General features: G+C 40.2%; 1 protein-coding gene across 1 annotated transcript in view; it reads left to right on the forward strand.

Annotated features, from left to right (window-relative positions):
* The first annotated feature begins 1,283 nt into the window (after positions 1–1,283).
* The window catches only part of edar (ectodysplasin A receptor), a 33,450-nt gene continuing 21,930 nt past the window's right edge, over positions 1,284–12,803 (forward strand). Inside the window, exon 1 of the mRNA XM_046403969.1 lies at positions 1,284–1,640. The gene's annotated coding sequence lies outside the window, so the exon portion shown is untranslated. The remainder of the gene's footprint in view (positions 1,641–12,803) is intronic.

Here is a 12,803-nt window from a genome sequence, read left to right on the forward strand (position 1 = left end):
ACTTTATGCAGAGACAGTGTGTGTGTTTTGGTGATACATTATTCTTCAGCGTAAATACAGGTTTTCCATAATTTAATATATATTTTTGTCCGGTCTGTGACATAGCAGCCATCATTCTCTCAGCAGAACTCATCACTCTTCTTGTTATCCTCTCCTCATCCTCTCTTTATCCCCTCTTCTCATCTAATCTCTTCTCCTCTCATCCTGCCTTTCAGACAGGAAGCTCCTGGATCGACATCAATGAGCCTCTAAAAGAAGGAGGGAGACAGAGAGACGAGAAGGAAAGGGGTAGGGGCTGATGGAGGGAGAAAGAAGGGAAAGGACTGAGAACGGGGCAGAAAAGGTGAAAGAGAAAAAAAAGAGAGAGTGACCAAGAAAGGGAAAGAAGATGGAAATAATCAGGGGGGAAAAAGGGACAGAGGGAAAGACAGAGAGACGGAGAGGGGGAGAGCAAGTAATTACAGGACTCCCAGTGTTTTCAAAGCCCCTCTTTTATCTCACCCTTCCTGTGGCTGAGAAAAAGAGACGCAGCGGAAAGAAGGAGGAGGAGGAGAGGAAGACTAAAGTCCAAGCTTTAGTCCAGACAACAGTCATCCACATCTCACACACACACACACACACACAGGTGTGAAAACTAATTTATGGCTTCTGTTTCAAAGACATGTTTTGATCCGAACGGAGATGTTTCTCTGTGTGTGTGTGTGTGTGTACTCCATGTAAACCTTTCTTTGAATATTGTGGTTGTTATTTATATATGTTATATGTCTGTTTTAACCACGCTGTAAAGGTTGTGTGTGAACGCTAAAGTGAAACATTAGCGGGATTAACAGTAAAAGTTGAAAATGTAATGGCTGTAGTAGTATTATGTAAGTAACAGCAGGAGTGACAGTAACAGCAGCAGTAATTAATATTACTAGAGCTGCCATTAATATTCTAAAAAATGGTGATGAACTTTTTTTCAATATTAACAAATAATAGTTGAGAAAGTAACAAATGATAGTTGCAGCCCTAATATTTAAGACTGAGAGCAGAGAGAATAGTACATGCAACATAAAAACTGAAAGCACAGCAGCAGTTGTATTTGTTAAAGCTGAATTCTTCAATCAAAAACAAATTAACTAAGTGGATAACAAACGTCAATGTAGTTTTTTTGCATAGTTCATTGTTAGTGTTCACAATAAGTTCAAACTGCAGGCTAAATGACTTGTCTTTAGCCTGCCGCCTTCCTTGTGATGATCACTGACTCGAACAGGTTACATCCGAGCCACTGCTACGGCGCTGCCACTACTGGCCTGTGAACACTAGATGGCGGAGTTGAGTCGTAGCCTGCAGCACGTTAATTGCCCCCGCAGAGAGTCTACCTGGAACACGTTAATCTGTTTCTCAGGGCGGAGAAAACCTCTCACTTTTTTTCTCATCAAGGAGGAGCCTGCAGACATACCGACATGCACCAAAGTGGAGGCTGAAACCCAACTTGGACTGTGAGGAGTAAAAACCCGTAGACAGACAGTCCCTCGGCGATGCTTATCCGACACAGCGACAGAGATTGATCACCGATCACCAGGACTTGATCAGCCGACAGGAGATCCCGCAGTGCAGCGGAGAAACCAGACCAGTGTGCCCCCCTCTCTCAACTCCAGGTAAGACGTGTGAGCAGCTCCGCTCTCAGGAATGCAGGGACGGATTGCTGCAAGACTTCGGGGAAATTCCTGAGCAACACTTATTATGCCAAACAATCATGTGCTTTGATGTAATTTTACTTTAAGAAAAATTACTAAGAATTATTATCCTTTCTGCTATGGGAAAGTAGGCTTTAAGCAGAAATACTGCTTATGCATGTCCAAAGAAAGTTTATAAAAACAGTGCAAACATTTAGATGACATCTCCTTTACCTGACAGGCTGTTACATCTCAGACCGTAACTGCAGATATGATTGCTGTGCATGAGATTGGAGGAATCTTTCCATTATTATTATTTGCATGAATGTCATCCACATGAAATACATTCTGGAGTATCCACAGTCTGTGTGGAACAAGCATGTCCCGAAATGCATGCTGAAGTATGTAAAGGTAACGCGTTGGTGCAAAGGTTGTAGCCCAAGGTGGAAGACAAATCACACTGTTTCTCACATCACTAGCTTCACAGTTTAGGCTTGAATTACTTTTTGACAAGGCTCTGATTTTTGAATCCCAAACATGCAGATGTGAACGCTGACTTCATTCTCCTGTCCTGATTTTGATCAATGTGAATGGAACAGAAAACCACGGTGTAGCAAAAGACTTTTAGGTAATTCGTTCCTTGATAGTAAATCATTTTAGTGCTGCTAAATAAGCCAGATCACTCCTATAGTATATCATATGCCAGGGAGTTTGCATCTGACACTCTATTTTCTTGGCTGTGTGTTTTGAGCACAAAGTGTGCATTTGTGACCTTGCACACCTTTCTCCTCTTTCTGCATAATTGTTTTTTTGGTGCCGCCTGACTGTCCCGGGCCCCGGGGGCCCCGGGGGAAGTCCTGCCCGCAGAAAGGCAGCTCGGCCCGGCTGGGGACATGCCGGGTCCTGCCGATCCTCTGAAGTCTGCTAGCTGGCTTTGAACTGTAGCTGCTGGAGGTGGAAATCAATCCGTCTCTATCCCCCCTCTCCCTTTCTATCTCTCTATCTGTGTGTGTGTCTCTCTCTCTCTCTCTCCTCTGCAGCCCCCAGCACTGAGCGTCTCTGCTGCCATTGAATCTTTCAAGTTCACAGGTAGACACAGAGAAGAAACAGGGGAGGGAGCGTAACTTATCTTCAAAAGAAGTTCATATGGTTTCTGAGGATTAAAGGGATGAAGGCAAAAAAACTTACAAAGCCAGAGCCTGTAGTCATGATCATCCTGTACTAGAATGAAGAGAATAGGTAATTTGTTTACGCTCTCGTCGCTCTGTTGCTTAATGCTTCTCGGTACTAGAATTCACACAATGACCCTATTTATTTTGGAGTAACAGCATGGAAAGGAAAAGGATTCCTGTGTTTTTCTTGTGAAAGTTATTGTTGAGATTTATGTCACAGCTGATTCCAATCTACAGAGCATATCCATTTCTCCCAATGAGAAATTTATAGAGCTCAGGAGGCCTGTTTGGTTTAAATGATTCATAATGCTTCACACATCTAAGATGAAATTCTACTAAACATTACAGAGAGAGTTTACATATGGAAGTGAAGTTATTTCAGCTCATATTGTTACCCTAACCCTAACCCTATTTAATTTATGGCACAAATGTTAGATGATAGAGGCTTTAATCCAAACTGCTTTAGCAGAACCACAACAACCATATGCAAGAGCGATAGTAATCCCTTACATTTTGTATAATGTATTGGATTGTGGATGTAAGACTTTTAGATTTATACGGATAATCTCAACAGTCCTCTAGACGATATATTAAAAGAAAATGTTTTATTTAGTTTTATTACACCTGGAAAAGTACAAAAAAACTTGATTCAGATACTTCTTCCTTTGTTTTAGAGTATTTAAGTCATAAAGGCACACTAGTAATACAGCAAAAGCTCACAGAATGTGCATTATTATTTTCAGTAAAAAAAAAAGTTCTTGCATTGAAGTCCAAAGTGACTAAAAGTGACTTTTGTTGTATTTATTGCATAAAACAGACATGCAGTATTAACCAAATAATCATACTTAAGTATTCAGGTCTATTTAGGCCTGTTGAGATTAATAAACGCAGTGCAATAGAAGACTGTAAGGTTTATCAGTGAGAACACATTTCTGAAATACTCTTCCTGTGTCATTAGGCTGCTGAGCAACACTGATACTGGGTGCAAACAATGGCACCTTTAAAGAGGAAACAAAACGACTCTGATTCATCTGCCTGCATCACTAATTGTTGCTGCACAGTTTACAGTCAGCAGGGCAGACGAATAAGGCAGTGGATCTTCAGGACCCCCCTGGGGGGGCTTCCAGGAGGTCTCGGTCAAAATGAGAGGTAGCTGCATTTCATTATATTTTAATTTACACGCAATAATACCAGCAAAACAACATAAAAGGAAAAAACGTTTCTAATCATAGGTTTCCCTCTCACTGCCATTATTTCCCCATGCAGAGTGCAGACAGTTCAACAAACCAACACTAAATCAACAGTCTAAACCTCTCCATGTAGGCCCCCGGGAGCAAGTTTAATCAAATTGGGGTTTGTGGTCTAATTTGTGTCTACTTAAGAGTGCTCTCTATGGGGAAGCTACTTCAGTTAGTCATCAATTTCTTCTATAAAGAGTCTGGCACTCAATATCTTACATTGTGGAGAAACCAAAATACTGAGTGAGGTCTTGAGGTCTAGAAAATCTTATTTTATACAATGCACAAAAATATTGTGTTGCTGCCTTAAGATGAAGCTAGAACAGATTGTTGTGTGGTGGCAAGTACTTAAGGGAAAGACTTGTGGCCACCATGGCAGATTTAATCCCACGATGTGGTGTTTCTGGCTTGGCTGGTGAGAAAATTAGCAGGTGGGAAGCTGGTGAAGGGCACCTGCGCAGATGGGTGTTGGATCTTGGGTGACATAGTGTGATCCTTAATACGCCCCGGTGTTGCTCGTGGTGGCAGGTGAAAATACGTGTTACTAGAAGTTAGACATAAATGCTTCTGTTTGTTTACAACTTTCAACCCGCTAACTTTTTTAACGGGCTGACGAAGATTTGTGCTTTGAAGATTCCTCCGACCTCACAGCCGCATTCATCCATCATGACTGCCTGCCACGCAGACTAGAATTATCCACCTCCACGAAACCCTTCAAGAGCTCTCAGATTTATTGTAAGAAATCTCCCTAAAGGGTGAAAACGCTATTATTGCACTATATTATTATTGCAATACTGGTAACTGAAAAAAACCCAAAACAAAACAGATATGCATTGCAATGCACTGAAAATCAGTGTTTCACTCTTGTGTGGTAAATTCTTCAATGGTCCATTACTGTACTGTACAAAGCAATCATCTAAAAGAGGTAACACCATATACTTCTTTATGTTTTATCTACACTATCCAAAAACAAATATGTCATAATACATAGAAGTTTATTGTTGAGAGGGTGACATTGTTCTGCAATCCCTTTATTGTAGGCTAGTTAGAGGGAAGTAATAACACATGCAGTTGATGGCTGGTTGAAGATTAGGCTTCCCACCTACAGTCACTGCAAAATAAACAGAGACAGAGGCAGGGAGAGAGATGTTCTGCCCCAGCAGAGCTAAAGAAGGGAACAAGGGATCAGGGAGAGGAGCCGATGAAAGACAGATCACCGGCAGGCAGAGAATCAAAGAGCCTACTGACTAACTGGAGCTGGGATAGGTGTGTGTGTGTGTGTGCGCGCGCGCGTGTGTGTGCATGTGTGACTTCTTTTCATGTACCCTAAAGAGTTTGTTTTTCCTGCGCACCGAGTGGGAAGCTGACAGTAAGTCTGTAATTAAAGCAATCAAAAGATGAAGAGAGATGAAGAAACTTCACACACACACACATGCACTGATTTCTGCACATACAGAAAGACACATTTCTTTTCAAGCTCTGGCAATGTATGTAGCTCAGCATTAATATCATCAGAGGCGTGTTTCTCTGCCTAGAAAATCGGCACATTATTTAAGGAATTCTACCGCAGATGACATCCGAGCCTTTTTTGTGTCCCAGTCACAGTAGTTTTCTAGTCTGATTTGTCAATGGAAAATCAAATTGCTGCAAAGCATGTTTTGACACTCCTGTTAAAATACACTTCACACTGATAAACCGCACTGGATGGGACTGGAATAAATAAATTTGTAGAAAACAGACGAGAGCCAGCTGTTGTCTGAGGTTTGCGTCTGTCTCCAGAGTTGGAAATCACTTTAATCATGGGTTTATTTTCACATCAAACTTAGACGTATAATCATGTTGCAAATTAGAGTTATCTATTTCTGCCTCATTTAGTTCCTGATAGTTGAGCCCTGATGGCTACTTTGTTCACCGAGTTTGACTTCCTTTAGCATTGATCAAGACTAATAAATCAAGAAAAGTTCAAGGAGAAAGGAAAGCAACCTAACAACTATTTTTGTACATTGCCACCATAGTGCTCTCTCTTTCTTTTGACATCTTATTTGTTCCGAGTTTCATTCAGATGTTTTGAGAGACACTCATGCACACTCACTCTGATTCAGTCGAATGCGAAAGTGGTTGGCCTAACTTCACTGATAGCCCTGCAGCCACCCCTCTATTTAGCCTCCAACTGCCTCCAGATCACAGACAGGAGACAAAAAAGCAGTAGCACATTTCTCCTGCGCAAATCAGACAGTCAGGGACACCTGTAATTACTTAAAAATGGACTGACAAGTGGAGTAGCCAAATTGTTGAACACATACTTGGGATGATTATTAGAGTCAGAGTGAACATTCAGTAATAGGCCTAGTTAAACTGAGGTGTGTTTTCAGGATTTTCAGGCAGAATATTAGAAACAAAGGTATGATTATGACCGCTGTACAGTTAATGACAGAGTTCTTTTCCTGATGATTACAGACAAGTTTCTCTGATTATCATATACTCATAATCCCAAATTAACTAGTACAATGTTAGCATTCCCTTTGTGGGGGCTGTATTTGTTTAGTCCTTCATCATAGACCTTGAGTGAGACGAATAGAATCAGGCACAATTTTCCAGTGTAAAGATAAAAATATATCTGTTAGAGTGAATTTTTCACCAGAGCTGTTGGAGGTGTAAATGACAGACTGCAGGGACTTGTTAGAGGGGAAATCCACAGCATTGGTGATATTCTGGTTCATGTATTATCTACAAATCCACTAGACTCAAGTTATATTACCTGCGAGAATTCAGATCATTAATCTTAAAATTTCACAATATGACAATATTTATTTCATTTATGTTGTGACATTTTTTGCTGGTCCTCTTTGTGCCTTGCTAGCTAGCTAGATGTAGCAAGCTAGTTTTGTTTGTGTGAAGTTGCACTCAAAGTATTTTTTTTTTATTTAAATCTTAAACCTTCTTCACCATTTGTCTATTTATATTTTGTTTATTGCCTCCTATTTGTATACAATTTGTCAGTTTTGTTTATAATGATTGTTAAGCACTTTGGAAACCTGGTATTTGAAAGGCGCTATATAAATAAAGTTACTATTATTATTATTATTGACAAGTGCAGGCCCAAAATGGTAAAAATATACAGTGCCAACATTCAAAGCAAAACTTTCTTTGTGAAGTGAAGCTAATCGCAATCATCTTTTCATCTGTTAGGGGCTCAGAGATGTTGAGGGTGATACACTCGCTGCTTGGTTGGTTGGAAAACAGCAGGATTTGAGGAGTTGTTTGTTAGAGTAAGTAATGTGTTTGAGAACTTGCTTGGAAAGCAAAAGCAATTTTATTTGTATAATAAGTTTTTATAGCATATGTTGTTTTGGGCTCTTCAGATTTAAAATATCTAAGATAACAAAACAGGAGAGAAGGTTAAGTAAAAGAAGAAAGAGAAAGATTTCAATGGAAAACAGATTTTCCCTTTCCGAAATACCAAAAGCAGAATGACAGAGGCCCCTGGAACCGCATGCTGCTGATTTAATTATCATCAGAAATTAAGTGCTATGGAAGAACCCACAAACCATCCTCTAACCACTTTCTTCATCTTCTTCATTGCTTTGCTTCTTGGCCGAGTTCCCTTGCCACTGATTGGCCTATTACTTAATTGGGCAGGAAGTCGTTATCAACTGGGGTAATGAATATCCTTTACAGGGTTAAACACAGATGGCGAAAAGCAGTTTCCCACAGAGTTCATCAGTAATGGTACAGAATGACATTTAGGTAGAAGGACTCAGAACAACGCAGAAAAAGAGACTTATTTGGCATATTTCTAAATGAAATTCATTAATGGAGATAAAAATTAACAAGACACCAAAAAAGAGACAGAAAGACCAATATATAACAATGTTAACACTGTGTTTACCATCATTACATGCTCCAGTGGAAACTTAACAACGAGAAAACTGTCAAAGTTGGCGTTGGTTTAGTCCCTGTAGTGCCCAGACTAATTAAGATATGTACCAGTTTGCTAGGGATTAGATTAGAATCTCTGAAATCCAAGTAAAGATGCTAGCTGCAAAAATTCATGAAGAATATCTGAAGTAGGCTGATCCATGTTTTGGTGAACTGACATCTAAATAAGAATGTAAACATGGTTCATTGTGATGCGGCCCAATTTAAAAAACACATACCAAAAACAAATCAAAGGTTGAACAAACTGGGTTTATCCCAAGCATTAGGCCAGATTCAACAAATAATCTTGAAAGCAGTTGGTTCTACATTAAGTTTCAGTGGTGGTCACTTTGACTTGATTGTGCATTCCATTGAACTTGTTTTATGCTGCTGTAATAGTGACACTTACTGACTGCACTCTTGGGGTTATTGTGAATCTCATAAATGATATACTGAAAACCCCTGAGGCCAAAGTCAGAGGTAGTGAGAAAACTGCAGTGGATTGTTCTTTCCAATCTAGAAAAAGGGGAGAAACTGACCTACTACAGATTAATTATCCAGTAAAAATCTACTGCTTATTAAAGACCAAAGCACATTGTCAGTCTAATTATGGTTCCAGAGATGCTAGTCTTATTTCCAAGTAATGACCAACCTGTCTCCTGTAAGAAACAATTGATCAAACAAAACAGACAACCGGGATCATATTACTTGATTAGTGGACTTGGATAAGTCCTAGTATTAACAGCATTTGATGCTCTGTTCTTATAAAGTAACACACTCACAGTGTTCTGACACAATAAGGTCTGATGCATTACCACAAAGAATGCAAACACAAGGATGAATAACAAGAGACTGACTGGCTGACTGAGTGTAGAGACGCAACAGGAGTCCTAGGCTGCCTAATGTATGTTTGTTTGTATGAGAAGATCTATGGGAATTTCCATGGTGACCCCTCCTTTCACCTACAGGATCTTAATATCCCCATAATGACATTTAGCTAAGTCTATCACACTCAGCTGTCATATTTAGCTGTAGTTCATAGCAATACAGACTTAATCCTGCTTTGAAGTTTTATGCTGGATTCCTAATGATATTAAGGCATTATGCTTGTCACTGTAGGCCAAGGATCTTTGATGAAAGATGTCTTCTTTTAGGACACATTGATTTGCATTGCTTGAATTTTTGAGGTCAATGGGTTTATTATTGTGCATTTTTTAATGAAGCAGAGTAAATTGTCTTCCCATAGTTATGTGGAATTTCATATTAGACATTCTCTGCTGACAAAAAGAACAATCAAATGCGACCAAATGAAAAACAGAGATGGAGATTGACCCAATGAAGGGAGGGAGGGAGTTTGCAAAAAATGTTGACAAGTTGTTCAGTCAAACATTGCAAGATAATACAACTTATAGTAAGACCCCAACTTGTATTTGTCCAGAAAAAATTCAGCTGAAATGTTTTTTCCTGAGCAGCGCCATGTTTTGAATTCACACGTTCATACAGGAAGCTGCCCAGTACCATCACTAAAGGTTCTGCTGGTGGCATGAAGAACTGCACAGACTCTACCTGGTAATGACACGGCTAAAGACAGAAAAGGTTATTTATTGAAGATTATGTGGTCGTAAGATTAATACCCTCGGAGGGGGGGGCCACTTGGGCTGACTTTCATCTCAGACCTGCCCTGACAGAGTGTGCAAGGGTTAGAGACGGTAGAAAGAAGAACAGCAGACACAGAGAGTCTTCAAACACAGTGGTGTTGGTGTGTGTGTGTGTCTGTGTGTGTGGGCGCGCATGTGTGTGCATCAGTTTAACCCCATAATGAGTAGCCTTGAGGGGGTCCACAACCATTTGGCAGTTCTTCATTTCCTGATTTTAAAAAAAGTGCTGTCTACCCTTTTATCTCTTCAGCAGCCACAGACAACTCCACACATACATGCATGCACAGACATGCATACTCACACTCACACATACACAAACACATACACACAATCACACAGTCATACAGGTTGTGGTCTTACCACGAGGACTTATGCAATTAAGCCTATTTTGCCATTAGAGGCCAACTCTGCATATTTAAGGGCCACATATCGAAGTGTTAATGTGTGTGTGCGTGCGTGTGTGTGTGTGTGTATGTGTGTGTAAGCTATAATTAAGCCAGATCAAACCCTCAGGGTTGGGGAATTAGCCATCACTGAAGATCAGAAGGTTTTTCACTTAAGTCTGCAACATGGAAGAGTGAAATCAGAGGCTGGAGCCAGACAGATAGATTTTGACCTGAGATAACAGATGACGGCTTCTTCCTCTCTCTCTCTCTCCAACACACGCACGCGCATGCATACACACAGACGTAGACACCCACTTTGATGCTTCCGACAGCTTTGGGTGGATTTAAAGTTCAGCTGTTAATGTGTTGAAATGAACCATACTGACCTCAGGGCACATCACTCAACAAAACAACACACCTTTATGCCAAAAATACAGTGTCAGTGCATTTGTTTTCTTGTCTGCCCTCCTGTGCTTCAGGTATGTTTCGGTTTAGGCAGCTATAACTACTTGGAAAGGTTAGGGAGTGATTGCTTTCATGGTTAATGGAGACTAGAAAAACTGTAAAAACATCACATTACTCATGTTACAAAACATAAAAAGTGATCATTACTTGGAGTGAGCATTATTTGGAGTGTTTCTGTGGGAATTTTTGCCCATTCATGCAGTAGAGCGTTTGAGGTCAGACACTGATGTTGGACGTAAAGGCCTGGCTCACAGTCACAGTCCAGTTCATCCCAAAGGTGTTGGATGAGGTTGAGGTCAGGACTCTGTGTGGGCCAGTCAAGTTCTTCCACACCAAACTCATCCAGCCATGTCTTTATGGACTTTGCTTTGTGCACTGGGGCACAGTCATGCTGGAATAGAAAAGGGCCTTCACCAAACTGTTGCCATAATGTTGGAAGCACAGCATTGTCCAAAATGTCTTGGTATACTGAAGCATTAAAATTTCCCTTCACTGGAAGTGAGGGGCCGAGCCCTTGCAAACCAGCCCCATACTACCTGAATTCAATGATAAAGATGTGTCCCAGTACTTTTGTTTAGTGTTCGTTCATTATCTTCATCGTTCTTTCTGTCTTTCTTATCTACTAATTAACACCTAAACTGACTCTGAGAAACATACTTAATAACAGTAATTGAAGGTGTGTTTGTGTATGTCTACTGTGTGTGTGTGCGTGCTTTAACACCAGTGTTTGGGCTTGTCATCTTCTCTTATCTAATCTAGTGTACATAAATACAACTTCAAATTTTACTTGGCTGTAAAAATAAACGTTACCTTGTTAGGCGAGAAAAAAAGTGGATATGTAAATACTTTCAATAAGATTTTTCTTTCTTTAATGTTTCTGATGTGGCTCATAGCACACATGTCTCATATTCATCATTAAGAATCTGTCTATTTGATAATAATGGCCAGAAAATTAATTTATTCAGTCAGTTTATCAAAAGAGAGAATAATAAGAACAATTCAACACCAAGGAGATGACCTGTATTCATGTAAAACTGGTAGAAAGCTGGCAGAAGTAGCATTTAGTCAGTATGCTCTCTCTTATGTGTAGGGAGACCACACACACACACACACACAAGTAAAGTGAACAGTCTCTATAGGAGAGGTCTCTTCACATCTCCCAATGATTCAAAGAAAGAAACCTTGCACATTGATAAATTTGCTTTTTCTTACTATTAGACCCTGCACTCAGTCAGTTTGCTTCATGTTGTCCCTTACAACAGGACACTTTTTTCTCTGATGACATTTTCACGTTTAGTTTCATTTGCAAGTTGTTCTGAGCCTTTAGATGAGTGATTCATGGCCTCATGGCCTCAGAGGTGATTCTTTACAGAGGGCAGTACGCCACCATATATCCTTTCAATCACAACACTATTTACAGACGCACACACACAGAAAAGCTCCATGCTCAGTGCAGACCAATGCAGGACAAACACACATTAAATAAAATTGCTGGCTGGATCTTGCAGACACATGTACAAAGAAATAAAAAAGCAATTATCACACAGACACATGGAGTCACACACACGCACATATACAGTATATGTTAATGTATAACTCACTGAGAGAAATACACAGTTCCTATCAAGAGCATTAAAAGCACATCCGAACACCAGCTGTCACTTCATGAGTAACAAACTGAGCAAAGCACATTTCAACACATTCCTTTCTGCTTTCAACCTGTTCGTTTTCTTGCCAAAGTCGTTAAGACATTTTTCAGCAGCAGGACAAAGGCTATTTCAGCTTTGTTGCTAAAACAAACACACAATCTCCTAATGACTGTTTACCCAGCATCCACTTCAGTATCACAGCCACTGTGTGTGTGTGTGAGATATAGCACGCACAAAAATCTTTTTTTGGCTGGACTGCAGCAAAGCGGAAATTGGACAGTCCTGTGTTACAACCTCAGGAGGGTTTTACAGCAGTTCCACTCTTTGACTTACGCTCAGTCCAAATCTATCACACGCTAAGAACAGGATATTGTGTTGGACTTGGGCACTATCATCTGAAGACCAAAGAGTCCTGCTTTATTAGACGTTCTTTCTCAAATCAAACATCTTAAGATATGAGTGGAAAGTATGGTTCTTCCTGATGCATTCATAACATACCGAGACCATGATAGTAAAATGCAGATGAACACTTAACATCCAGGAATTCACCTTTTTGACACTAACGCTGACTATACACCTAACAAATCTGGCCATAAAATAGCACATTCGCCACACACAGCCCAACAAGACTCTTCCCATCAGCTGCAGCCTCCCCCCAG

The sequence above is a fragment of the Scatophagus argus genome, chromosome 11 (genome assembly GCF_020382885.2).
Source record: "Scatophagus argus isolate fScaArg1 chromosome 11, fScaArg1.pri, whole genome shotgun sequence".
NCBI classification, from domain to species: Eukaryota; Metazoa; Chordata; class Actinopteri; family Scatophagidae; genus Scatophagus; species Scatophagus argus.